The following is a 27,456-nucleotide window of genomic DNA, read 5'->3' on the forward strand; positions in this document are numbered from 1 at the left end:
TTTTCTATGCACATTTATTCCATGAATTACACTGACAGTGTTGTTAGATCTTAAACCAATCGGTCTGCAGAGCTAGATGGATAAACTTGCAGAATGTGCCTCACTAAATGACATGGAAATAAACCCATTGAAATCTTAAGTTATAATAATGGGGAACCACAGTAGGAAGAAATATCCATGTATGTGGTCTATTGCAAAACATACCCTGGAGGTGGTGAACGATTATGTATATCTGTGTTACCCAATTCTGACAAATCCTACACTCCCCTCTTATTGAGAGTATATCTCTCTCAAAATAATGTAAAAACAATGATACTAATCAAGAAATTCATTGCTAATAAGGGCATCCGCAATGCAGAAGGACTTTGTTCAATTTATAACACCAGTATCGTAACAGGCATATTGTATCACTGCAAAGCCATGTTGTCCTCTTCATCACTCTAGTTTGAACAGTTAGAAAGGAATATCTTGCTCTCTATTCTCATGGTATCAAAAGCAACACATGTGCATGCATTGAGAAGTGAGTTAGGAATAACATCATTCAGGGCCCACTGGCTAATCCAGTGTTGCCCATTTTTTGTAAACCTCCATATTAATTCATGTGACACCTCTACATTGTTGGGAGCTTTAGCTAGTCACCTCCAGGATTGTACAATCACTTTTGGAACACAATATGTGGAGAGGAGCCATTACATCTTGTAAGCGGATTCAATTCAACACTACAGCTAAGTCAATGCCTAGTCTGGGATGCTGAGGGAAACCCTTATTGATATATGTTTATGTCCAGTTCGTTTACTCTGGATGACAACCCTTATATAACACCCCTCTCTTAGAATCCCCCTGACCCCACTGAGCCAAGATGTAGGTTTGTTTTGCAAATTAAAAGGTTTATTTGAAAATTAAACAATATATATATATATATATATATATATATATATATATATATATATATCACACTTTTATAATAAATTCATATTTGATATCACACTTGTGAAGATGATAGTGATCAACAATGGATAATGTTACAGTGGTACACTCTTTTTGATGGTGATATAAAGAGGATAATGTAGCTGAGAATGCTTTTATGGCTTCAAGGACAATGCAATGATGAATGAAAATGCAGTACAGAAAATAAACTTGATATGACTTCAACAAAAGACAATGTAATCACTTTTCTTTGACAATTCACCCCCCGCCCCTCTATGCAAGGTACAGAGATGGGAGGAAAGCACACAGTTCTCAGGAATGCAATCAAATATCGTTCAGTTCCCCCCTAGCAAGCTTAGAGGAAAACAGGTAGCAGTTTTAAACACAGGCAATATACTTTGATGTGGTTGCAATTAAGTGAAAAATATGCAAAAAATGTTTTTAATTCCCTATAGGGGGTTCAGGGTAGGTGATAGATACTTTGAATCAGTTCAGGTCAGCCCTATCAATGATTCAGGGATGGTTATTAGGTTAAAAACAGATTTCAGGGATGGAAGCAAAGACAAATATTTTTACCCGTGGCTAAAATGAAGCAAAATGTCAAATTGCGGCAAATTAGTCACGTGCGTCGAGCGCAATTACGGAGGCACTATAAGGGGTAGCAAGTCGGTTTTAGGTTTGTTGGAAAGCTTAGAATCTTAGCTTTAAGATGTCAGTTAAAACTCGCTCAAACGGTTCCGGAGATACGGACGGTTTTGTGAAGCCAGTTTTTCAGAAATGAAATCACAGTTTCAGAATGACAGATGACAGTTTTCAGTTTTAAAGATGACAGAATGACACGATTCTAGGAGGCAGTTCTAAATAGGTTAAAATAGTTTGGATTAGATTATTTTAACTAAGAGATTGGTTTTGCACAGTGAGTACTCACACTATATTTTTGAAATAATCCGTCAAGGTCTGGTCAGGTTGGACGGGACTTCCGGCGGGTGGTTCCGAAGTCCTGGCTATCTGGGTCAGCTCTGCTCTCTGGGTCTGTCCGGCACCGATTCTGCTCACAACGGTCTGGTCGATGGTTCTCTCTGGTTCCGGATACAGCACTGCTTTCTGGGTACTGCTACAGGTTCTTGCAAAAGTTCTTGGCAAAGGATTCAAACAGCTCGCCCGGCAGTTGAATAGTTTGGTTGGTTTTGAGGCCTGCTGAAGAGAGCTCAGCTTGTGGTTTAGGCCTTTGCTTTAAATTGTGGAGTCAGAATTCTAAGTTCTGGTCTCTGTCTAGCTGGAGTCAGTCTAGGTCTCTGGAGTTCTTGATGTGAATTCGTCCGTCAGCGTGCTCCGCAGAAAATGGGAATTGAGTGTCCCTACCTGTCCCAGCAGTCTCTTTTTATGTGTTCTACAAGTGGGTGTGTGCATGGACATAACTGAGCCGGCCCCTCGCAATCTATCATTGGCCACGTCCTCCTCTCTCCCTTGATTGGGGAGCTGGATTGTGTGTCATCTTTATGGCTTACAGAAAGACACTCCCCTTGTCAATGTGCACACAAATCTATTTCTGATCCAAATACCTATTTCCCAGATACACAATTTGTTGAAACTACATGTACATATTACAGATTCCTTATGGTCCCTGCTTGTCCGACTCTGATCTTCCTGGGGACTTGCATTAAAAAATGACAACTTCATTTCGTTTTTAATTGGTTTACCAATGTTAAATCTGAATCAAAAATTACACAAATGTACACCCTCCTTCTACACACAACCCAGTAATTTACTAGGTTTCTAGCATAAACCCGGTGTCTGTAATTTCAATAAATAGCTGGGTTTTGCCTCAGAACATGGTACAAAGTTGAATCAAGTCTTGAATTGTGGGTACATTTCTTAGATTGAGGTTCTCCAAATTGTACATTTTTGTAAGCTTAATACAATATTTTAGAGCATTTAACTTAAACATATATTTGCTGCAATATGATTCCACAAAAGTGTCTGGATCCCTTCCCCCAGAAACTTGTGAGTACCACATGTCTCTCCTCTCCTAAGCAGGGCTCTGTTTACAGTCCACACTGAAAATCAACATACCACATTCAAGTGCAAGGGTCTATTGTGTCGGCTATCAGTAGGCCAGGGGGCCACTCTGCATTTAATTAGCATGTCCATGTGATCTCCTGGGCTGTTGTGTGGGTCTCTGAGGTGAGAAGGTTTCCCAGCCTCTTGGCCTGTTAATGCAATCAGATTGTCTCTGGGAACAGCAGGTGGTTAAGAGTTTTAATTAACCAGTGGGCCTTTGAAGGTTTCCAGCTGTTTTAGGAGGCTGATTAGCTTCTGAAGTAGCAGTTCTCCTGTCAGAGTTTAGACCGCTAGCGCCGGTTTGTGGACAAAGCTGGTACTGCACCCATTTTTGGGATCTGTCTTGAATTAATGCATTTCAATAGAGTGGTCTTTTGCTTGATAGTATAGGATCATTGCTTAACATTGTTTTGATGGCATCCTTACAGTAGAGTGGTGATGTGGAACCCCCCCACTAGAAGGTTGTATCTTTAGAGTGGTCTTGTGCCCATGATTTTAGCAACTTTTTGACATCAATAAAAACAGATTTTGAACAGAACCATCTTTCTTTGCACTAGTGGGTGGCAGATTAGGTGACCATTTTGGTGTGCGCAAACTGCGCGGTTCTCCTGGATTCTGGCGTGAATGTGGGCGGCGACAGCTCATCTCCACATCTACCCAGTCTATTGATTTAGTTTGTTCTGGGATAGAATAGTGGGCGGTGACAGCTCATCCCCACATCTACCCAGTCTATTGATTCATCATGGGTCACCCTTGACAATCTGCTGCCTACAACATTTGGAATCTTGCAATCAAACAGATGGTACTCTTATTCTTGTGAAATATGAATGCATATGGCACTTTTTTCTTACCCACTGTAATATCATTAGTGGAATATCAGATTGAGTTTTAATGTAGATTTTAATAGTTATTTAAGTGGAAAAAATTGATATATCTTTCGTATGCCTATGCCATTTATACATGGACTTATTTGATTTAAGTCATGGCAAGGTTTTTGATATGCAAGAGGTGTGTAATAAGTCTTTTTTGTAAACAAGTGTTTTGTATAAGGTTTTACTTTTTCTTTTCTATGGTTAGTGCAAGAAGTGGAAACTTTTAACCACATGCACTTAACACAAAAATAAAATAAGTAATGTTCACCTGTATGTGTAAGGCTGTAGCAATCCAGTATCATGTCAGTTGACTTCACTGTGCATGTTCACATGTCCAGTCCCCCCAGCTCATTAATGTGCCCAGTAGCATGGGAAGTTGACTCACTGCCCTCTAGAGCACTTTGTCCCTTTCATGTGTGCAAAATGTGGACAGTGACAAATCATAGAAAAACCTATACTCCATCCACATGCTTCAGGACATCAGGTGGCAAGAGGATAACAGTGTGGGGACATGGCCAAAGGCTTCACCTTCATGGTTCAGTTGGAATCCCCATCATGGATCCTGGGATGGTGCACTCTGGCCACACAATGCCCAAGCCTGGTCCTCATTTCCACAGCCACTCGTGAGAGGGATGCATGCATGAGTGCCCCATTTGCAACAAAGTCCCAATGATGGCAATCACAGTGGCCAAAGAGTCAGCATGCATGGTGATCCTTGATGTCTCGAACTGCATTTTGAGAGTTTGACATAAGACAGATATCTCTTTTTGGTGGAGGGCCCTTGAGGCCAACAACTCCTCATGCAGGAATTGACTCAGGGAATCCAGGGCTTGATAGTGGAATTCCCTGGAGGCCAACATCTCCTCATGCTGAGATTGTCTGAAGTAACCTGTGTCTTGATGGTGGATTGCCCTTGAGCGCATCAGCTCTTCATGGAGGGTTTGCCTTGAGGTGGCATCTCTTGCTGCAGGCCATCCCTTGAGGCCAAATACTCATCACACAGGTATTTCCACAAGGTAGAAACATCGTCATGGATGGCTTGGTTCTAGTGTTGGCTCCACTGCTGCCTGAACAGGTGTAGTTCGGTAGTGAGTGCGGCATTGGAGGAGTTGATGGCCTACTAAGTCGGGGTGCTGGAGCCCAGGTCCTTTGCAGTGAGTGCACTTTTATAGGCTGGTGGTCTTCAACCCTCCCACTGACACCAGCCTCCGCTGCTGACTCCATAATTTTAGAAAGCAAAGTTGCAGACACAGAATCCACCATTGAAGCAGGCCTCTCCATTGCCAGTCCCGGTGCCCCCTGGCTCTAAGACTCAGTAGCCTCTAGGAACACAACGGGCTTCATGGCATCTGGACTACTCATTGGTGGCCCCTCCACCATGTCCCCCAATATACCTTCCACATCTGATTTGGCAGCATCATCAACAGATGTGTCAGCAGGCCTGCAGTTGATGGCCTGCAACATGAAGGGATTCTCAGCAAACACTGAACTGGTGGGTGGTTGTGCCTCATACTTCTACTCCTCTGCCATTCCTCTTGCTCCTCCTCTTCCTCCTACTCATCCATTGCGTCATTACCTGTAAAAAAAGAGACAACAAAATTCCGAAGCCCACCTATCAACGTGAACATGCATTTTCAAATTAAATGCATATGGACCCAAAAGGACCTGGCACTCATTCATCAGGCATTGTAACTTCCATTCTGTAATGTGGAATGAACAGATGGGTGACAATCAATGCTCTGAACCATCATGTTGGTGTACACTGGGTCATGAATCAAGCCACAGATTGGAGGAGTAGGTGACCAGACCTGTATGAGAGTGGAAGATACAACTGTAAACAGAGGGAAATAGGTCAACAAAGAGGGCCATTCTGGGGTTTGAGCTAGGCCACCAGGCAATACTGAAAGATGGATGCTGCAGGGATTGGGACTTTAAGTGACTGTTAAGGCTGGATTGCCTTTGTATAATGATGGACGCACACCAAGGATTTCAACACACGTCTTTTTTATTCTGGAAATTCTAACTTACCAACTCAACTCCCTGCAGCCTCCTCCGACGTTATGACCCACGTGACCCAACTCAGGTGGGATTGTCTGTCTCTTAAAGAGACAAAAGCCAAGCAACAACACCCCCAGACAAATGTCCTTGCTTTCCCCTTAACATTCTTCAACAAGTCGCATGAGCTTCCTGACGACCCTTTGTGGGCGACCGCTGGGACCTGCACTTGAGTCCTTCTCAGGACTCCCAGCCTCTTCTGTCAACCGTCGAGATAGAGACCCAGGAGGGACCCACAGCTCATCTCATGCCTCACGAGGTTGCGGATCCGAAATGGAACCACACATGTCAACTGAGATGTCTCTTGATGTTGTCAGCGCCCCTGTGGCCTTCATGGGCTGTCTTGATGACTTCAGCTTGCAGGGTCACTGGGATGATGGGTCTGCATCCCCTTAAGAGGATTGTCTTTTCCTTGACAGCCAGCTCAGCATGCACTTTGGCTAATCTCGCCAGCTCGTCTCTGCTAGCGCCTGGATGAGTCAGTACGGCCCAGTGGTAGTCTTCAATCTGTTGTTCTCTGTGAGGCTGATCGCCAGGGCCATGAAGGGGTCGAAAGCTGAGGCTGCAGTGATGGTTTTGAGCAAGACAGCTGTGGGATGTGTATTTAGTGTCACATAGCTGATTTATTCAGTATCACCAGGTCTAGGCACGGGATCGCCTATAGGGTGTCTTGACAGGTATCAGCCGGGTTGTTTTCACCCCCAGGCGGATGGATGATTTCAAAATCATATTCCTAGAGTCTGATACCCCATCCCTCAATCCTGGGGGGCATCTTTGTCTTTGGGTTCCAAAAAAGCAACAGCAGGGCCTGATGGTCTGTAATCAGGGTGAACCTTTTCCCTATCACAAAGTTGTGGAAATGTTCGCACGCCCACACAGCTGCCAGACTTTCCTTCTCGGCCTGCGAGTAGGGGGACTCAGTTGGGGCCAGGGCCCTGCTGGCGTATGCCATGATGTGTCTCGGTGGGCGTCAATCCCATTTTTCTATGTCAGTATGGCTCCTAACCCCACTGGACTAGCATCCACAACGATTCCCATGTGCCACTCCGGATCGAAGTAGACCAGCCTCCATGCTGTGGCCAGAGCCTGTTTTATGGTGTCAAATGCTGTTTGGCAATCAGCTGACCATGCAAATGGAACATCCTTCTGTAGCAGGCGCCATAGCAGCTCTGTGAAGGTGGCGTAGTGTGGGATATATCTGACACAATAGCCTGCCATCCCCAGAAATGATCTCACATTTGCTGCCTGACTCGGCTTTTGGAGGTTGAACATGGTAGAGGCGTTATGTGGGTCCGGCGTCATGCCCTCAGCAGAGAAAATGTGTCCAAAGAATTTCTTTTTGGTTCTGCTGAAGCGACACTTGTCAACATTGAGGGTCAGCCCAGCTCCTTGGACAGCAGCGCAGGTCGCCCGCAGGGCAGTGTCATGCTCCTCTCATGACTTTCCAGACACTAGGATATCGTCACTGTAGTTTAGTGCCCCCCAGACTGGCCTGATGACCTGTCTGATGGCCTCATGGAATATCTCAGTCACAGAAGGAGATGCCAAAGTTTAGGTGCTTGTATCGAAAGAGGCCATCATGAGTGGGAAACGTGGTGATGCCCCTTGATTCAGGATGTGCTCCATCTGATGGAACCCCTGGTTGTGTTCAAGATTAGAGAAGTGAACAGCTTTATTGAGTTGGACGATCATGTCCTCAATCCGTGGTCCGGGGTGTCGCTCTCGCTGGATGGCAGTGTTGGCCATCCTCATGTCCACACAGAGTCTCAGGAGACCCACTTCCTTTGGCACGATCACTAGCGGCGAGACCCATGGGATCAGACCTGTGGCAGGCTCGATGATTCCATCCTCCAGGGGTTGAGTTGATTGAGCTCTTTTGACACAGCAGCCTGTAGATGAAACCCAACTGTTCTCGGGTGTTAGGGAATGGGCCAGACTGCTAAGTATATGTGCAGTTTGATGTGGGGACCTCTCATCTTGCCTAGTCCTTGGCACAGAAGCGGAAATTCTTTCACAATTGTGTCTCTCGTGATGGTGTTCTCGGGCAATTGACTGTTCCAGATGTTGCAAACTTGGTCTTTATCATCATTTGTGGGGCTTGTCAAGCAAATGGTTTCACCTTCGTGGACATGAATGTCAATTAGGTCCAAACAGGATGCTGTCCAGTAGCTCAGAAGGCACCTTCCTTTTGTCGGCCTTCGGATCACGTGGATGACTGTCGTTGCAAACTGATCACTGTGGATGAGTCAGTGCCTGAAGGATCCAATGGAGTGCAGTGGGACATCGGCCCCCTCTGAAAGATCTTGGATACTGTCTAGGCTAGCGTCGGCTTGTTGTACATCTGGTGAAATTCTATCTCGCCCATGATATTAACAGTGGCATCTGAGTCAACCAGAAAACATAAGTGCCTGCCACAGATCTACCCTGGTATTCTGGGTGGCTCTCTGGGTTCTTTCTCGCCCATGATAAGGTTCACATATTCATCTGGGGTGTACTGGTTGTACTGGTCACTTTCGTGGTCCACCCCTTGGGCTGCCATCATGTAGTAACCTTGATGAGGTGGTTGCGGTCCATCATATTCATGATGAAGCTGTGGATTCTGTTTGTGCAATTCGAGTTCTTCTGCAGGGTAGAGGTCTTCCACAACCCTCACATACCTTCTCTGCCCTTGCTGATATGGGCACATCTGGTATGTCTTGTGCTGCGGGGTCCAGTTGTACGTCTTCTACTGTGGCGAAGGAGACATACGCGGTGTGGATGGGCCTTCTCTCCCTGCAGACAGAATGGAAGTGGCCTTCTCTGCCACAGTTTCTGCACCTTTGGGTGAGTGCGGGGCATGCCATAGAGTGAGGAAAAGCCATCCTGCACCGATAGCACTACCGCTGCATCCTTGGAGTCAACAGGTATCGAGGTCCCATGCTCTTGTCCCCAGCTCTTGTGTTGCTAAGTTGAATCGCTGCAATCAGCTCACCTCTGTCCTGCTTGGGTGTGGTGGTGCCTTACATATGGGTGCCCTGAACATCAACTCTCTCAAAAATCCTGGCCATTTCACTGACCTCATCAATGGTGAGCGGTTTCTTGAGCAGTTGTTTTTGAGCATCTGTGATACGCACCCCTCAATCACCCGCGGGCAGATGACTTCGTCCAGCAAAAAGGCATGAAACTGGCAGTGAGCTCCTTTGACTAGTAGACGTGTGATGAATTCACCTACTGTCTCATCAGCTCTCTTGGTACACTGATTAAACATTTACCTTTTGTAGTCTCTTTTGGGCTCGATTACACATCTCTTGTTGAGGTCTGTGAGCAGCGTTGCCGGGATGGTCTTGATGAGTGTCTTTACTTCATTGCCTGCTATATTGAGAAACTTGCTTCATAGTTTGGGTATTTTTCCTCACCTGCTGCAGCAATGAAGTTGTTAAAGTCCTCCAGCCATTCTACCCACTGTGGGCCTTTGTCAACCTGCAGGGTCATAGAGAATGGGGGGGGGCATGTGCCATGCAGTGGCAGTAGATCTCAATGGAGGGACCTGCACCGCCTGGGGCTGCGCTGCTTGACCAGGGGGTGAACTCATGATGGCTCCAGGAGGTGGATGTTGTCTGTGCCAATGGATTGATAGTTCTGGCCGTGCCACGTGCAAGGTGAAACCGTGAGGTCACTGGTGGTCACCCCACTCACTGGTAGCTGCTGGCGAGTAAGCATTCACTTGGGCCTCCACACAGTGCAGCGGGGCCCACACGAGCATGCAGGAGAGTAGGGCCCAGAAGGGATGCCTTGGGATAAGGGGCTGGCTTGGTCCAGTGTAGGGGATGAGCCAACCCATGTGTAAATCTGGCGGCCGTGGCACCACGTTGTGCCCCTCAATGTCACTGGAATAGTGGGGGAAGGGTAGCCACCCACCTGCATAAAACACGTGGACCACAGGATCCGGCACCTCGACTGCTGGCATATTGCCGTGCGGTGGTAGGACGGAGTGCTCTGGTCTGCGCAGTCCAGGAGGCCCACGTGGAGCAGTAGCAGAAGGTGGAGGGAGCCAGGGCCCGGTATCGGGACTTTCAAAGAAAATGGGTCATCTGCCAGTGCGTCGCAGCAGCAGGAGAAAGGAGGAAGGCGGGGCCCGGGATCAGGTCCTCCGATGTCCTCCGATGGAGCGTACCGGCTTGCAGCATCAGGAGGAAAACGGGGCTCGGGATCGGGACCTCTGGAGATGGAAGATCGGCTTTGTGGAATCAGCCGTGGATGCTGCCCGGATGCGGCCGCAAGGACAGACACAACGTGGCGAGATCGCACTCGTGTTGGGTGGAGGAGGAACTGCCTTGTTGCCAGTTGTTAAGGCTGGATGGCCTGTATAATGATGGACGCACACCAAGGATTTTAACAAACATCTTCTTTCTTCTGGACCTTCTATCTTACTAACTCAACTCCCCACAGCCTCCTCCCACCTCCCACGTCATGACCCACGTGACCCAACACACGTGAGTTTGTCTGCCTCTTAAATAGACATAAGCCAAGCAACAGTGACCTTGGCCCAATGTCACCAAACATTAACAAAAACAAAGTTCTGCCCACCTATGCCTGAGCTCAAACTAATTTAAACTTAAGGCACTGTTCACTGTGTATCCAATGTTGTGGATGTAAATGAGCAATGCAATCTCTCCAAATGTTGCAATGTATATTCATTTTATGATGTTCCAAAGACAGCCTACATGTGTTTTGACTTATGGAGGTCCTCATCAGGGAAATATAACTATTAGAGCTGACCCATTATGTGGGTATATGCTTCATATATGGTCCTGCTATAATGTGGGCTTATGACGACCTACTGCCTAAGTGGGCACGAACGGTGTACCGCTTGTTAGCGAATACTCATACCCATCCTCGTCCTCTCCTTGGTGAGCTATCACTCGTGCAATGGGATGATTGAGTGTAAGTCACATTTATGGCAAAGTACACACAAATATTGCTGCCTCCAAACATGGCAGGAACAGCATTACAGTTATATGCGCACTGCATACACTGTGGAAATTCAGTGCATGTGGCCTATCCTCTGCTTTTGTTACTGCTGCCTTGTCCATGACGTGGAGACATCTGTGCCCTGCTGCTCCTCCTGCCTTGGGCCATTTTTTGCCTCCTCCAGCCAAAGGTTACCTCCAAACCTGCTGCCTGGTAGTGTGTCACTGTTGGATGAGAACTAGCACTGCCTGGTATTCCTCTACAGTCTGATTTTCTGTGCCTCTCCTATCAGGGTCATCTGCCATATAAGGACTTCCAGACCTCAATCCCCCATCACAGCTCCACAGTATGTGCATTCAGGTCTCAGGTTCACCCGACCATTCCCAGGTGCGGCAGGGAAGCCACATCGACCAGCACCCCAAAGGTGGCGAGGCTGACGGCTGTCAACTTCTCTGCTGCAGAAGTTGGAATCCTGGTTGAACAGGTCCTGGCCCATTATGATGCCCTTCTCATTCCACAGAAGCAGTTCAAGTCATGTGGGCGTCAAAAGATCTGGGTGGACATCAGGGCTGCCATCAACACGAGGTTGTGGCAGTCCATATGGTGGACATCACTGAGACAACTTCAGGATCCGGAGCCACGTGAAGATGGTCCTTGAGGCAGGTGCTTCTGTGGAGGTGCACTCTCAGGCCACCATTGGGTGACACCACTTCACCTGAAGATCCTGAAGAGGATAAACCCATTGTTCCGTGCCCAGGTCCTTGACCTTCCAGCCTGTATCAAAACTGCTGTCGAGCACTGGCAGGGTGAACATTTCCACACATAGATCCAGTATGGTAATGCATGAATTGTGCAAGTTAGTGCTTTCCTGACATGTGCGTTGTACAATTCTTAACTGGTCTGCAGCTTCATGCCAACACTAGAAGTATGTAATGGCACAAATCTGTGAAGAGGACAGGTGTGGGAATGAGCTCTGGTAGCTCTTGGTGACAAAGTATAATCCTGTGCATGAAATGTGAGATGCTGACACCAAGGCCTCAAACAGGAACACTACCCAGATTGAGAAATGGAGGGCATGTTAGGTACATTCATGCTAACCTTGTATATAGGTTGTTCAATTGGGTATGATGATTGCATCATCTCCAGTCAGCCGTTGAAACTGACATGTGATTGGATGTCTGTTCATGGCAATGTAGTGCTTTTGACTATCTGGATCAACATTGGAACCTACCAGGCTACTGAATGAGGGGTTTACATGGTATGACATCATGACATGTATTTGTTTTGGGAGCGACAACATTGCTGCTTGATCCTCAGAAACGGGTGCATGTACATGTTGCATGATTTCATGTTGGACTGTCAGGGGTGCATGATGCAAGATATGGTTGTTAACAAAACAAAAACACAGACAAAAATATACATTTCCCAGACCGCCTGGTTCTCTATGTGTTTAAACACACCCCAACCTCCTCCATGCCCATTTTATCCCCTTACTCCATCCCATCCATATTTCCACACAAATTCTGTGTTTTGTTCACTGTTTGTGTTTCGTTATCAATTCCCTCTACGTAATTATGTTCACTGTGATCACTGGATACTGTATGTGGCCTCATGTCAATGTGCTATGTTCACATGTGCATGTCTCATCATTGTGACTTGTCATTTTGCTTTCAATTTTGATACTGGATTCATTCAGATTTACGAGCTTCTGCCTTTGTCTATGAGGCAGTTGCTTGTTGACTAATGCTGGCAGAATGCTACTGATAAAATTGAGGAGAGTAAACATGCTTTGGAACTCATGATTCATTCCTATGTTCTTTGTGTCCTTTTCCGCAGTTGCAGTGGCTGAAGAAGAGGGTACAGCCTGCTCTGTGGAGCTGCATACTAGGGCCAAGACCTCCAGACACAGGCACAGACCCCAGGCACACCATGCTGTATCCACCTCCTCTGAGGGCGAAGTGCCTGATGGAACTTCTGCTGAGGAGGAGTCACAGGATCCCATTGTCGTGGTGGAGTTCTCAGTAGCAGAGGGACAGGATGCTGGTGACATTATGACACAGTGGCCATAAGGCATGCAAACCTCATTGGAGGTGTCAGGGTTGATGGATGAGGAGGAGGCCATCACAGGCCTGCCCATGAAGTCAGGTGCGGATACCAGGGGGGAAGTGCAGGCTGCACAACTGACCCTGAGACAGGAGGCTGAACAGTCCAGCATAGAGGGGATAGCACGACTTCCTGTCCCAGGGCAATTTTCTGCAGCATTACCCACCTTCCACCAATGCCTCTAACCAGACAGAGCCTGCACTTACAGTTGATGAGGCTATCCGGGATTTAGTGCTTCCACTGCTGTTGGGTGGCTTTAGCAATAGGTGTATATCGATGATGCTGTTTATGCAACTCCTGAAAGACATTTGCAGAGCATCTTTGTCAGATGGGCTGCATCTTTTCCCAACTGGCAACAGCACTGCTTGCCGGTGGCGTCTATGGACATGCTACTGTAGTGGCCCCCTCCTCCTCCTCCTCAACTGTGCCCCAGTAAACCTCAACTGAGGCCTCCATGCCAGCTACCAACATGGACTCCTGTGTCCCAGTCGCGCTACCGTCGAGTCTGAATGTGTCTGTGTTCCTGGTGGAGGTGGAAGTCAGTACTGTGGCAAATGAGTTGGTCACTGAACCTGCCCAGGAACCTACAGGGGAACAGGCTGTGTAGGAACACCAGGCAATTAATAGGAGTGCAGGTGCTGTACTCCCCTAACACAGACTGTCATCTAGTCGGAAGGAGGGCCTGCACAGCAGACACCTTGTCAGGCAGCAATACATGGTTTTGGTAAGGAGGCAAATCCTGCATGGCATTGGAGGAGGAAGCTGGAAGATGCAATTGAGCAGGGAGCACAACAGCACCTGCAGGCCCTGGTGTCTTCAAGGTGGCATTTGTGAGGCAGCAGGACGAGGAGAGGCAGGGTGCACATGAGGGAGTAATTTCCCAGGCCGAGGTTGCGGAGAGGTGGGTGCAGTCATGGCCTTCTATCCAGGAGGAGACTTGCAGGGTAGCATAGGAGATTGAGTCATGGAGGAGGGAGGTCCTGCAAGCCCTCCAGGAAACAACAGAGTCCTGCCTGCCAGAGGCAGATGTTAATGGGGAATCGGCCTTGGCTGAGGCATTGTTGGAGATTAGTATGGACTAGTCCGCTGACTCTTGTATACAGTTCAGTTAGTGCACGTTTCCTTTTGTTTTATTAAGTGTGTTCATGAGTATTACATTTTAACATTCAAGACCACCATTTTCCATCTCTTTGTGAAATTTGCACCACATCTTGGCTTGTTGGTGCATGCATGCTTTTGTGTTTCTTTGTGCATGTGTACTTATTGTTTGAAATTGATCTCCAACTGAGTATGTCCTATGACTGTCCTGTGGGTTCAGGACACACTCTGTGCTCATAGTGGTACTGGTCTATTTGCTGAGGGACATGTGTGCATGCTTTAGGTGAGTGTGATGTTTAATATGATGCCTTAATCGCCAATGTATTTATGTGTAAAATGGTTGATATGGGGAGATTGTTATTGTTATTGTTATTGTTATTTTGCATTTATATAGCGCCTTATATACCATTGGTATGGTCTGAAGGCGCTGGTAGGTTGAACGCCCTTGGGAACCGAGGTTCGAGTCAGTAGAGAGGGTGAAGAGAGACAAAAGGTGCGTGTGCGCACAAAGTATGTGTGCAGCTGGAGCGTGGTTAATGTGGTAGCTGCTTCTTAGTGGTAGGTGTGGTGGTTGAGAGGTCAGGAGAATGTGTACGCTCCGGCAGAATTAATCCAGCTCGAGAGTGGCTGCGTTAGGCCTGAGGAGAAACGCATGGCTGGGGGTGTTAAACCAGCGGTGGTTACTTAGAGTGATGTGGAGTGAGCGGGAGATGTTGATATGAGAACAGTTATACCGAATGGTGTCATAGTATCCCTGTGTTCTATTTGAGTGATGGTGTAAAGAGGAGAGTAGGAGTGAGGTGTGGTATGATATATGTTCCTTCGAATGTTCCCGCATATCAATGCATATTACGTACGTTCCCCACACTCAGCCATTCCCCACACTCGGCCATTCCCCACATTCACCCATTCCCCACATTCACCTATTCCCCACATTCAGCCATTCCACATACTCGGCCATTCCCCACACATTCGGCCATTCCCCACACATTCGGCCATTCAGCCAATTCCCCACACTCAGCCGTTCCCCACACACAGCCGTTCCCCACACACAGCCGTTCCCCACACACAGCCGTTCCCACACACAGCCGTTCCCCACACTCAGCCGTTCCCCACACTCAGCCGTTCCCCACACTCAGCCGTTCCCCCCCACTCAACCATTCCCCCCACTCAACCATTCCCCACACTCAGCCATTCCCCACACTCAGCCATTCCCCACACTCAGCCATTTCCCACACTCAGCCATTCCCCACACTCAGCCATTCCCCACACTCAGCCATTCCCCACACTCAGCCATTCCCCACACTCAGCCATTCCCTACACTCAGCCATTCCCCACACTCAGTCATTCCCTACACTCAGCCATTCCCTACACTCAGCCATTCCCCACACTCAGCCATTCCCCACACTTAGCCATTCCCCACACTCAGCCATTCCCCACACTCAGCCATTCCCCTACACTCAGCCATTCCCCCACACTCAGCCATTCCCACACTCAGCCATTCCCCACACTCAGCCATTCAGATGACATGTTTGGTGTTGCATGTGTTTCATGTCTTTATCATACGAATATGTTGCTTGGTTACTTCCGTGCTTTGTAGTAGAAGCATGTTGTTAAATAATTTACATGTTGTGCGTGGGTGTGACAAAAATGCATGCTCTGGTTGGCATGGCACTTCCTTTGTAAATGTTTTCATGTGTGTTGTGTGATGTTGGGGGTTGTTTGAGGTACTCATGGTGGCATTACTTTGACTTTGCCATATGGACGTGTGGCCATGTGTTTCACAAGTAGGGAAGGGACCATCGTAGGGGTGGCGGTAGCAAGGTATGGTTGCCTGATGACATTCATGGTGAAGGGGCATTGCATATTTGCTGTTGTATCAGTGTTGGTTGAGGATGTTTTGGATTGTGTGTTTACTGGTGGTGATCTGGGGAGTCATTTGCAGGTGAGAGGTATATTTTATTGTAATGTCTTGGGTGGCCTATTGAGGACGGGAACTCATTTGTTTAGGTGGCTGGCCAGATGTTCTGCAGTGCAAGGATATTTGAGATATCTGGTCACAGCTCATTCACCTCTGCCCATTCACTTCTCTAGGTTTTGTATTCTTGTATTTAGTGTTCCTTCATGCTACGACAGCAGTTTAGGGGGCCCTTTGGCATTTGCTTGCCAATGTGGATGTGCTCACACTTCTGTTAGGACTGATTTTCTATACTCTGGCCTGGCTGACAGATGTATATAAGGCAAACCTATATTGTGACAGGGACAGCTGTACCCAAACCAGTTCAAGGTAGCTAGGCGAGTGGTCTAGGCTAAGTCTCAAGAGGTGCTGAGCTTGTAAGGGGTCCACAATAAGCACACATAGTGAAGCATCCAAGAATTACACTTGGACAATCAAGTATGAAAACACGTCTTTACGTATGGCTAAAACACTGGGCAGTTGGGCAGTTTGGCTGCTGCAGCTGCACAGGCCCCGGTTCCCTTGCTGAGTCCTTGAAGTTAAGCGCCGTGCGCGAGAGGAAGTCCCTGGAAGGCGAAACATCGTACTGGGAACAACAACAATCACTCATACGCTTGCTCCGCCCCGCCTCCGCTGCTCGGCCCCCTGCTGACGCCAACGCCGACGTTCTATTTAGCCCTCGCGCACGCGCATCGCGCGCGCGCATCGAAGTGGGCTCCAAGTGGACTGTTGGGCTGTCTGGGCTGCTTGGAACTTTGTGAAAGAAGTTTACTATCTGCAGGCACCAGATTTATATTGGACCTTTTCTCGTTTTCTACAGCGCCGTGCGCGAGAGGAAGTCCCTGGAAGGCGAAACATCGTACTGGGAACAACAACAAGTAATGAACTCGGTTACTCAGTGAATTAACTTACAGCTTCTCAATAAGAACTGCCGCGGCTTTGCCGCGGCACCTCATTGGAGTCCTCCAATTGTATCTACTTGTTTGTTATTTTCCAGTGACTAACTTAGCCCTTTTTCTATTCTTTCACAGTCACTCATACGCTTGCTCCGCCCCGCCTCCGCTGCTCGGCCCCCTGCTGACGCCGACGCCGACGTCCTATTTAGTCCTCGCGCACGCGCATCGAAGTGGGCTCCAAGTGGACTGTTGGGCTGTTAGGCAGTGAGGCGGGGTGTGCGGGGAAAGTAAGTATTGTAACACTTCACTAATTGCTTTGGATATTGAAGGTTGTGATAAATGGTTGCAAGCTTGCGAAGTGGGCACCCCTTGAAATCTCTGTCCAAAAAAACACCTAAATTAAATAGAAAAAATAAAAAAATTATTTTTCCTAAAGTCATGGAAAATTCAAGCGCTTGCGGGGAGACTGTGAGCTCGACTCTAGTACCGCAATGGGGGCCAATCACTGACCAAGACCTAATAAAACATGAGGTGGCTTTTGGATATGCTCGATCCCAGGCACAAGTACCATCTAAAAAAGGATCACCTACCGCTGAGTGCAAATTGCACCCTGGAAAGCTGTCACCTAAATCATCTCGAAAAAGCTTTCTTAGTATGCGCATGGATGCTGCTGCCCTGGGGTCTGAGCACCCTAATGAAGACACCCCGTCCTCCCCTTCTGATAATTCTATACTAGCGCCTGTGGTACTTGCTGCGTTAGAGAAAAGGGTGAGGTTATCAGTGGGTCCTTCGACTCCTGTTACACTTATAAGCTCAAAAAGAGCTGATGTCCATATGCACTGCAAAGAGGAATTGCAAATGGAGGATTTGAAGATTTCTCCTCCTCGGCTTGATAATACAATTCAATCTACCAAGATGCCTGTCTCCAGCTTATGGCCATCTTCCCCGACCCGTTTATCTTCTTCCAACAGGCAGCCTTGTGTAACCAATCATTTGGACACAGATCCCCCTTATTCACCTGTAAAAAAGACATCGGAGCATCCCCTGGGTTTTGACATACTGGAACCTACAGGGGATATACAATCTCTTGAGGCATCTTACCCAGTCCTTACAAGGATACTCAATTTATTAGATCGTGGTCATGAATACACCCACTACGAATTAAGAGACTGTAAAACAGCTCTCACAGAAATTTTATTAAAAATTACCAAACTTGAGGGCTTTATATTCGCAGATACCCTTCGACTGGCTCCTGATGGACCTAAACCATTGCTGAAGGGACTCCTTACTGGAACCTCAGTAACCACTCAAACAGACTTCCCACACCTACTTGCTAACGAATCTAATGACATGAATCCTCCCCCTATCACGTATGCATTTCCTCAATCCTTTGCTCAAACATTGATGGCCCCTAAACCCTCTGATACATGCCAGATCCCTACATACGGCCAACTATGTAGCAAAGTGGCTTTACATGCTGAAAAGTTGGACCAGCTTTTCTTCTTTCTCCAACCCAATCTAGGGGAGGAAAGATTGGGTCCACCCGTGTCCGCCAAGGAGGATGTGCATTCATTTTATCCTGATAGTCCTTCGGCTCTAACCAATTTATTCAAGTTAGACACTCAAATGGTTGTTGTGCCCACAAATATTCCGTCTACACTTCCCATCACGCAAGTTCCGACTGCCAAAAGCCCCTCAAAATCTGAAGAGCGATCCTTCATTTCAAGGAAGGAGAAAAGGCTATTTTTTCGTGCCTTGAAAAGAAAAGCCGCTCGGGAAAAAGTCTCCAAATCATTGCAACAGGACTTGATCCCACCTGTAAAGGGAATTGAAAAAACTAAATTAGAGACAGGGAAGTCCAGTGCTCCTGCAGCACAGACAAATGCTATAGCACTGCAATTGCATTCAATTGATGAGGAACCTGGGGAATCACGCTCCAATAAAAATTTAAAAAAACAGTACAACCAAATGAAGCATCCTATGAATGAAGAGTGTGCTCATTCTTCATCTCAAACGCATTTATCCAACTTTTTCAAACCAATAGATAATAAAATTTCTCAAATAGGCAGGCGTGCTGAACCTCTGCCATGCAATAGCGAGAAGGACGTGGAGACTATAACTCCAGATGTGATGGTTTCAGCAAATCATGAATCTCCTTTGACACTTCGGCCAGGTCCAAGTCGAGAGATTGACAAGAAAGATTCACCTGCTTGTAAGGCAAAGGGCATAGATAAGAACCAAAATCGACAGGGGGCACCTCCAAACCTCCTGGGGGGAGAGCATGAATCACCAGGGGAACCTGCAAAGTTATCTACTACCATAATAGGATGGGAAATTATATCATTTAAAAATGGCATAAAGCGATTAAATCGATCTGCTTTGATGCAAGCTTTCAATCGGATACCTGGTATTCGCACACTGACCACACACGACATAGAATGGATAACATTGCCACCTATCCAAAACAATCGTATGGTATGCAAGGTGCAATCGGCCATCATAACTAACCTCCTCTTGCAATATACTGAGGAGTTGCGGTTTATTGGCCTAATGCCGTATCCGTTTGACTCAATCGATGATGCCGTATCCTTCAATGAAACACCTCTGGCACCCCCTCCTGATCAACCTCCAAAACTGGTCCCTGGTGAATTGCAGAGTGGGGTAAGCTCTGAGGTGATTGCTCAATTAGTAACGCTATCTAACTCCAGTAAGGATTGGTCATGGCTGGTTGCTTTGCAAAATACTCGCAACCCTGCCATGAACAATATTCCTAATTAGGTAGCATGCTCCATTATCGATTGTATCCTGGAATTCTTGTGGCTTTAGCAATTTGTCAACATGGTTTAGAAATTTGCACGGTGAAATGGAATGTGATATTATGTTATGCCAAGAAACCATGTGCACTCATGAACTCCTGATATCTGGATACACTGTTTTGCAAGCAAACGCTCAACGCGGGTCTAGTGGTCGACCGTATGGGGGTCTGGCGATATGTATAAATACTTCATTAAATATACTGTTATTGAATGTTTTCAAAGCTAAGGCAATGTTGGCTGCTTTGATTGTACTTAAGGAAGTAGATCCTACGCCTCTCCTCCTGGTATCTTTATATCACAATCCCACAATGATCTCCCTAACGGGTGTATTTCAAGAGTTGGATACGCTATTTGATGAAATATTGACACTCCATCCCAATTGTAATATTATATTGGGAGGGGATTTCAATGCTTATTGCACAAAAATTAACCCAGCCTCTGCAAATTGTGGAGGCATGCACCAACCTGGGCATAGAGGTAAATTATGGTTGGATTACTTGGAATCTTGGAAACTTGACATCCTCCCTTTTAGCACCAATGATGGGTGCAATACCTGGAGAAGAGGTGAGAGATCGACTTGTATTGATTATTTTGCCCTTTCGCGCGGACTGCAGTCCGTTTCTAGCAATACAACAATATACGATCCTGGGCTCAGCGACCATTATATGATTCATTTTAACCTCCAACTACATACTGCGCATCTACCCATTGACAATCAACAAGGGTTTCTAGTAGGGGATCGGCCTGGTCTATCGCTTCGTTGGACTACTATCCTCTGCGATAAGGTCAATGACATGATCTACTCACGATTCCAACTATATCAAAGATCTACCTCTCATATCCCCACGTCACACCGAGAGCTTGATGTGCTATTTAATATAACAACTGAGATAATACAATCCTTGCGTGCCAAGGCAACGAGCACCGTGTTTTGCTCGCCCCCGCAATATTCCGACTTCATTGTGAAAGCTAAAAGAGCAAAGAGACTGGCCCTGAGGCAGATTCTTAAAATGGCTCCAAATTGGGCGAGCTACTGCATAGAAAAAAAAGGATATTAAATACATATCGGAACCAATGTAGGGATCACAGGCACTTCATTCAAAATCAGTTGAATCAAAACATGTTCAACACACTTTGTCACAGGGACAGAAGGTCTACTTGGGGTTTACTTAGGGCAGGAACCTCTGTACTTCCCTCCGACCAGTCATCATCGATCTCAGCACACACATGGAGAACTCACTTTGAAAAAAAAATTGCTCTCCCAGCAACATTTGAAAATCTGGAACTCAAATGGACCCATTTGGCTCCTGCTTCCTTCCCATTATGGGAGATTCCTATTATTGAAGCCACTATATCTGCCCTTAAATATTCAAAGGCAGCCGGTCCGGATGGGATTCCATCTTGTGTATTTAAACGACATCCCACTATGTGGGCCGGTATATTGAAGAAACTGTTTGACAACATGCTGACAACTACAGTTACTCCACCGTCTTGGTTAAATTCTATCATTGTCCCCATTTACAAAAAAGGATTAAGGTCTGATCCAAGCAACTTTCGACCGATAGCGCTCATCGATACAGCTGCAAAGGTATTTGCTATTTTGCTCCTAGGTGAACTACAAGCGATTATTGGCGACCTCAAGATCTTATCCAAGTATCAAATTGGCTTTCGCTCAAGGATGGGTACACCTTTAAATGCGTCAATTATGGCGCATCTTTTAGCCAAGCATAAAATTAGGGATTCAGGGCCCTTGTATATGGCCTCGATCGACCTTACTTCTGCTTTTGACTCAGTTATACGAGCACTGCTGTGGAAAAAAATGGTTGAGATGAAGATACCTCTTTATATTATACAATTAATATCAAAGCTCCATACAAATACAGCTTACTTAGTAAGGGTAAATAATGAAGGAGCAACAACTCACCCAATAAACATCGGCATAGGTGTCAAGCAGGGTTGTAATTTAGCAGCCACGCTATTCAATCTCTACCTTTGTGGTATCAATGAGATTTGGAACACCCATATTTCCTATCCAGCAAGGCTTGGCCATTTGAAGATCCAATGGTTAGCCTTTGCGGATGACATTGTATTATTTGATCGAACGCCCAAAGGTATGCAAATCAAATTAGACCTATTTGCATCCTATTGCTCGACACATAATCTAAAATGCAATGTTGAAAAATCTAACATAGTAGTGTTCAAGAATCTTAAAAAGGGTAATATCACACGAAAGTGGAGTCTTGATAACTTTCCTCTAACCACAGTCACTCAAATTCGTTATCTCGGATATACCATAACTGATTCCAACTCAATGGCGATGTGGAGAGAGGTTCTACAGAAAAAGGCTGCACCGCTCGCTACGCAAATGCGACTAGTATACCTGAAGTTCTGTAAATTTTCATTGTTGCCACTTATGGAATTTTACATCTTAAAAGTAGAGTCAGTTATTCTTTTTGCTTTGGACATGTGCCTTATAAATATAAGTACTTACCTTGATCAACTACAAGGCTGTATGTGGAAGGGGGCTCTGAGATTAGCCAAAGCAACACCAAATACTGTGTTAAGGCAGGAACTAGGTCTCACATCACTATCTGCACGCCGTAACTGGCGCATGTTGTCTAACTTTGCCAGAATGTTATACCCACCCGCCAACTGCCTATATGAAGATTTGGGGCAACTAATGATGGCACCGGAACGATCGTCCCTGACGATTTATCATACACAAATGACTCACCTATTGGATGAGATTGCACTTACACCAGCAGATCTGGAATTCAGGTCTAGCCTCGTCAAACATCGTATCATAGAAAATGATTGGTGTAAAACAGTTTCTGCGATGGCAGATCTCAAGGGCTATAAGGAAGCAGCACGCTTTTGCTCCTCAAGACGACCACATAAACCTTATGTAATCCAGTTTCCTTGTAATAAAGCTAGGGAAGTTTACTTACGCTTCAAAATGAACCAATCCCTAACCCTAGAAAGAATTAGTGGCTGGAGCCACCATTGGAAAGCACAGGTGGGATTAGGGTGTAGGTTTTGTAAAGATAGTGCATCTCAAGAAACTCTTAAACATCTAGTAATATTTTGCGCTCATTTTGAGTCAATACGTGCACTAACAATTGCAAGTGATTGTTCACTAACTGAGGCAACTAGGGAATGGATATGGTTAGCCTGTATGTGGGGGACTCGAACGAGCCTCATAATAGCTCTGTGCAGATTTTTACTGGTAATAAATAGTGAATTGGTGAGAATGTTCAATACGAAAATGGTGTAATAAACTCATTGAAGCTATTAATATCGCAGTTGCAAATCAGCCGACCAGATAAAGTATATAGACTAGCTGTGAGAATTCCACATTACAGTGCGTGTCAAATCAACTTTACTGACATATATGCCTGTCTACAAAGTTGTCTCTCAGTTAAATTCAATATGGTGATGTATTTTCATTATTACTTTGAAGACATGAAATGAAGCATTGTTGTTAATGTCTCTTCGCAAGCCTGCTAGTTTAGTAAAAGGAAATAATGTAGATGAGATAAGACTACATTAGAATGCACCAATAATTACATAGCATGAGTTGCAAAATTCTATGCATATAAAATTGTCTTTGTTAGGCAAAGCAAATGCCATATAAGAAATGAATAATGTAATTGAAATGAAATTCTGTAATAGATTATGTGTCAAATTGTGTAACATAGAAAATATTTTTATTTTTATAAAAAGTTGTAAAAGTTTGTTGATAGAACTAATTAAACAACGGTTTGAAACACAGTTAAAAACGACTACTAACAGGTAATATTATCACACAATACAATAAATGAGATACATACATAGTGGTGTAGGGCAAACTACATCTGAAACCCCTGATAAGAAAGGCACAGGTAAGTATGTGCAGTACAAGCCAACAGAAAATCAAACCCAACTTCAGATGTCCAACCCTAAATTTTCTGGGGCCTTGTGTCCAAAAGTTCAGCAAAACTTTCAAACAGTTATTTGAAGCTGGAAAAAATGAAGGTAGGGTCTCTGGGGTCCAGTGAATAGTTTCAGGTAGCAGGGGACATGTTAATGTAACTAATAAACATGTACCCAACTTTCTGAGTGCTTGTGTTAATACGATATGGCAAAGCCAAAGTGTTAGAAAAAGTTTTGTAATAGTTAACAAACTATTAAAGGGGAGTTTAATGGGCACGTAATTATATCTATACTCACCCTCCGTAGTCTGATTCTTCATGAGACTTGGCAGTGAGTTGAATAATGTCCGACGTCGCTTTTCCTGCCATCAGCATCAGGCCTTGATCCCCATGGGTTGCAGGTTTGTGCAGCTCTCCGGCCGGTGTCTGATGCTGCTGCAAGGACTCCCAGTGGAGAATACAGAAAAACGTGATACAGGGCACCTCTCAGGACAGGGATGGATGCAGGTAAGCAATTTCAGATGACGGTCACCAATGCACGGCAACGCAAAGGGACTCACTTGTCGCGGTCAGACTTTCCCTCCTATCTCGGGTCCTCTTGATGCTAGGACCACGACATTTATCAGAGGTACGTTTTTTAGCAGAAGTTGAAGATCACAGACGTTCCAGGCCTCAACTATGAATGATGATATCTGAAGCATGGTAGCTCAAACTCAGAGCTGGTAAGCCATAAGGCAATCCTGGTGCACTCCCAAAGGCTCTTATTCACAGGACTCTGAGCTGACATCGAGGTAAGAGCAGCAGCCCTCACTAGCCAATAACAGACCCACCGGAATACACACCCCAACAGTGGTCCAATCAGGATGACTGGCTGCAAAACTCATTGCTTCTACCAAGACACACTGGTACCAGTATGTGGATTGGAAACAGACATTCTCAGCACACTTTCTGACAGCAAACACACATAGCCATGATGTAGCCCTCAAGAAACCTCTGCTTTCCCATGTGCTGTAAGTCCCTATAACAATTTGCCTGGCCTCACAGGCCAGGAAGAAGGCTAAAAGACAAGATGGCCAAAGGACAAGTAAGCACTCTTGTGGCATTGCTTTGTTTGTTCACTAGCCACAGTTAGTAGCCAAATGCGATCAACACGCTAAGGCTAAAACAAAAAGCACCTACAAATGGTAAAAAGTCACTGCTGCCACCAACGTATCCATTTAGGACATGTACAGTAACCAAAAATACTCGGAGTGTTACTCTAGGGTAAAGAAAAAAGTGTACCCAATTGTACTGCAATTGGCGCCCCATCCACCACGGTAACCCTGAGGCCGCTGCAGCACGTCTGGTGAATAACAGGAAGGCGAGGAGTGTTCAAAACACACAAGTCATGGCGCATTTCTTTGCCGTGCTCTGAGACTGGATGTGGAGAATCCACGCACGCTCAAGATTAACCCTTGCCTTTGGTGCATAAAGGTTCCTACTATATGTAGGCGTTAAAAGAAATTAAACTGTGGGTGGAACAACATATATCCAAATAAGATCAGAAATTGTCTTGCCTTTGGTGAACAAGAATTTTTTTTAATTATGAATGGCACGGGCTACAATTGAGCCGGCGCTTACTCACACCTATATTGAATATATGTGAATATTTGTATTTGGGGTATACAAAAGTAGTAATACCATACTGAAGAAATGTACTTGTCCTGAAGAAGGCCATTAAATCAAGCGTTCAACAAGCACTAGAGTGCCCAATTTTACCCAAGGGCCGAAACATGTCGACTACTGTTATAAGACTAGAGAACAACTGAAGTCTAACATCTAACAGCTACAACTCGACATAGTTCGTTGCATTGATGACAAAGAACCCCATCACAGACAAAGCTGTGTTTTAATTGTGTTGTAAAAATTGCATTGAAAAATTATGTATTATTTTTATATCTATATAAATATATTTTTTTATATTGAATAAAACATTGTTTTTGGTAACAAAATAGATCAGAGTGGTTCATAAGCAATGTGGGTCTTTAATCGTGTTTTGAAATGTTGTGCTATAACCGATGTTTAGTTTGAAGTTGAAGGAGAAAATGACATCTGTTATTTTGCAGTAGAGAACATCACCCAACCCTACATTTATAGGCGTAGAGTGGGGTAATCTGTTTCTCATTTTTGTAATATTTAGCCTGCATTGTAAGATGCATTATACAATGATAAGAAAAAGTTACCACAAGTGATACAACGTTACTAAACGTAGTATCAAAGTAACTAGATTAAGGCAAACACTGTTTCCCAGTACTGACAGCTGGGCAGACATGCCAGTTTCCCCATAACAGATGAGCAAAAAACATGTAGTGAAGCTTAATGCTTAACTGTACTGTAAAAATAACAGGTCAGATTCAAAAATAAATGCAACAAGTGTGGGGGTCCATAGAAATGGAGGGAAAGGTCCAGTAAAGAGGAATCTTTTCTAACAAGTCCCATGACAGATATAGCTTATTGTGATTTTGGATGATGAGAAAGCATGTGGTCTGACTTTGATTCAATGGGCTACCCACCTCACATGAGGACAAAGTCATCTGACATCAAGGGACCAAAGTGTAGCTGCCAAAACAATACTGTTGGCTGTTGTTGTGCAGCTGAGTGTGATCCATGGGAGGTGACTGTATTGAATTAACCAGCACTGTAACCAAATGATCATGTTGGAGGAAGATGTCTGCCAGGTGTAGTTCATGGAAGACATAGTTCAGAGGATTTGAGGAAGGTAAGTGATCCACAGGGAAGAGGACATGGGTGGTCAAGATGCACAGCTGGCAAGTGTGTCTGCAGTTACAACGGTTGTAAGGCTAACACCACCATTCTAGTGATCAAGGCCTGCAAGCCTGTTCGTCATCTTGTAGGGGTGGTGAATGGGTGTGGGTATCCATTACTGTTGGGTGTGTGACTGTACCATTTTCCCAACATGTCATAACTGTGTGCCAGCATACAGTTCTGCTGGTTCAGCAGCCAACATGATTTGCACAACTGTGGAAGTCCAATTGTGGTGTCTCTATGTGCAAGGGGTATGAAGGGGATATCCAGTGAGCTATTGTCAGGTAAGTGTTGTTGCCCAATTACATGGGAGTATATGTGGTCTTCTAAGGTGGATTGGGGATTCATCATGAACCTCTGCAAAGCACTGGGATGAGAGAGGACTTGTGGGTTTGGCCTTAATGTAGGGTGTTGGGGGTCAGATTATTGGAGGTGCTCAGACATGGGGGGATTTGTGGGTTAAGCCGTAATGTAGGGTGTTGGGACACAGATTAGTGGAGGTGCTGGGATAAGGTAGGACTTATGGGTTCAGCCTTAATGTAGGATGCTGGGGCATAGATAAGTACAAAGGGAGGGCTGGCCTTCTTATCCTACTTGACTTAAGAGCAGCATTCAACCTGCTGGATCACAACCTACTTAAAACAGCATTAGAGAAAACAGCTAACTGCTCCACAGAAGCGATCGGCTGGATAATGTCCTTTCTAAAAAGGAACAGGATTTCTAGGGTACACTGGGGAGACAAACTCTCTCTGGAAAAGGCCATCTTATGTGGCGTTCCTCAAGGGGCCAGCATGTCACCTTTTCTATTCAATGTATACCTGAGATACCTACGCCTAGTACTCAATCACATTAATACCTTCTTTACCAACTATGCTGACGATACTTAGCTGGTGATCGAACTAAGCAGGGACCACAAGAAAGACAATGAACACTTAGCCATGGTCTACAATACTGTAGAACTATGGATGGACACTAACTGGATGTGCTTGAACAAAATTACGGAGC

Source organism: Ambystoma mexicanum, chromosome 7p, assembly GCF_040938575.1.
Source record: "Ambystoma mexicanum isolate Mex_15411 chromosome 7p, UKY_AmexF1_1, whole genome shotgun sequence".
NCBI classification, from domain to species: Eukaryota; Metazoa; Chordata; class Amphibia; order Caudata; family Ambystomatidae; genus Ambystoma; species Ambystoma mexicanum.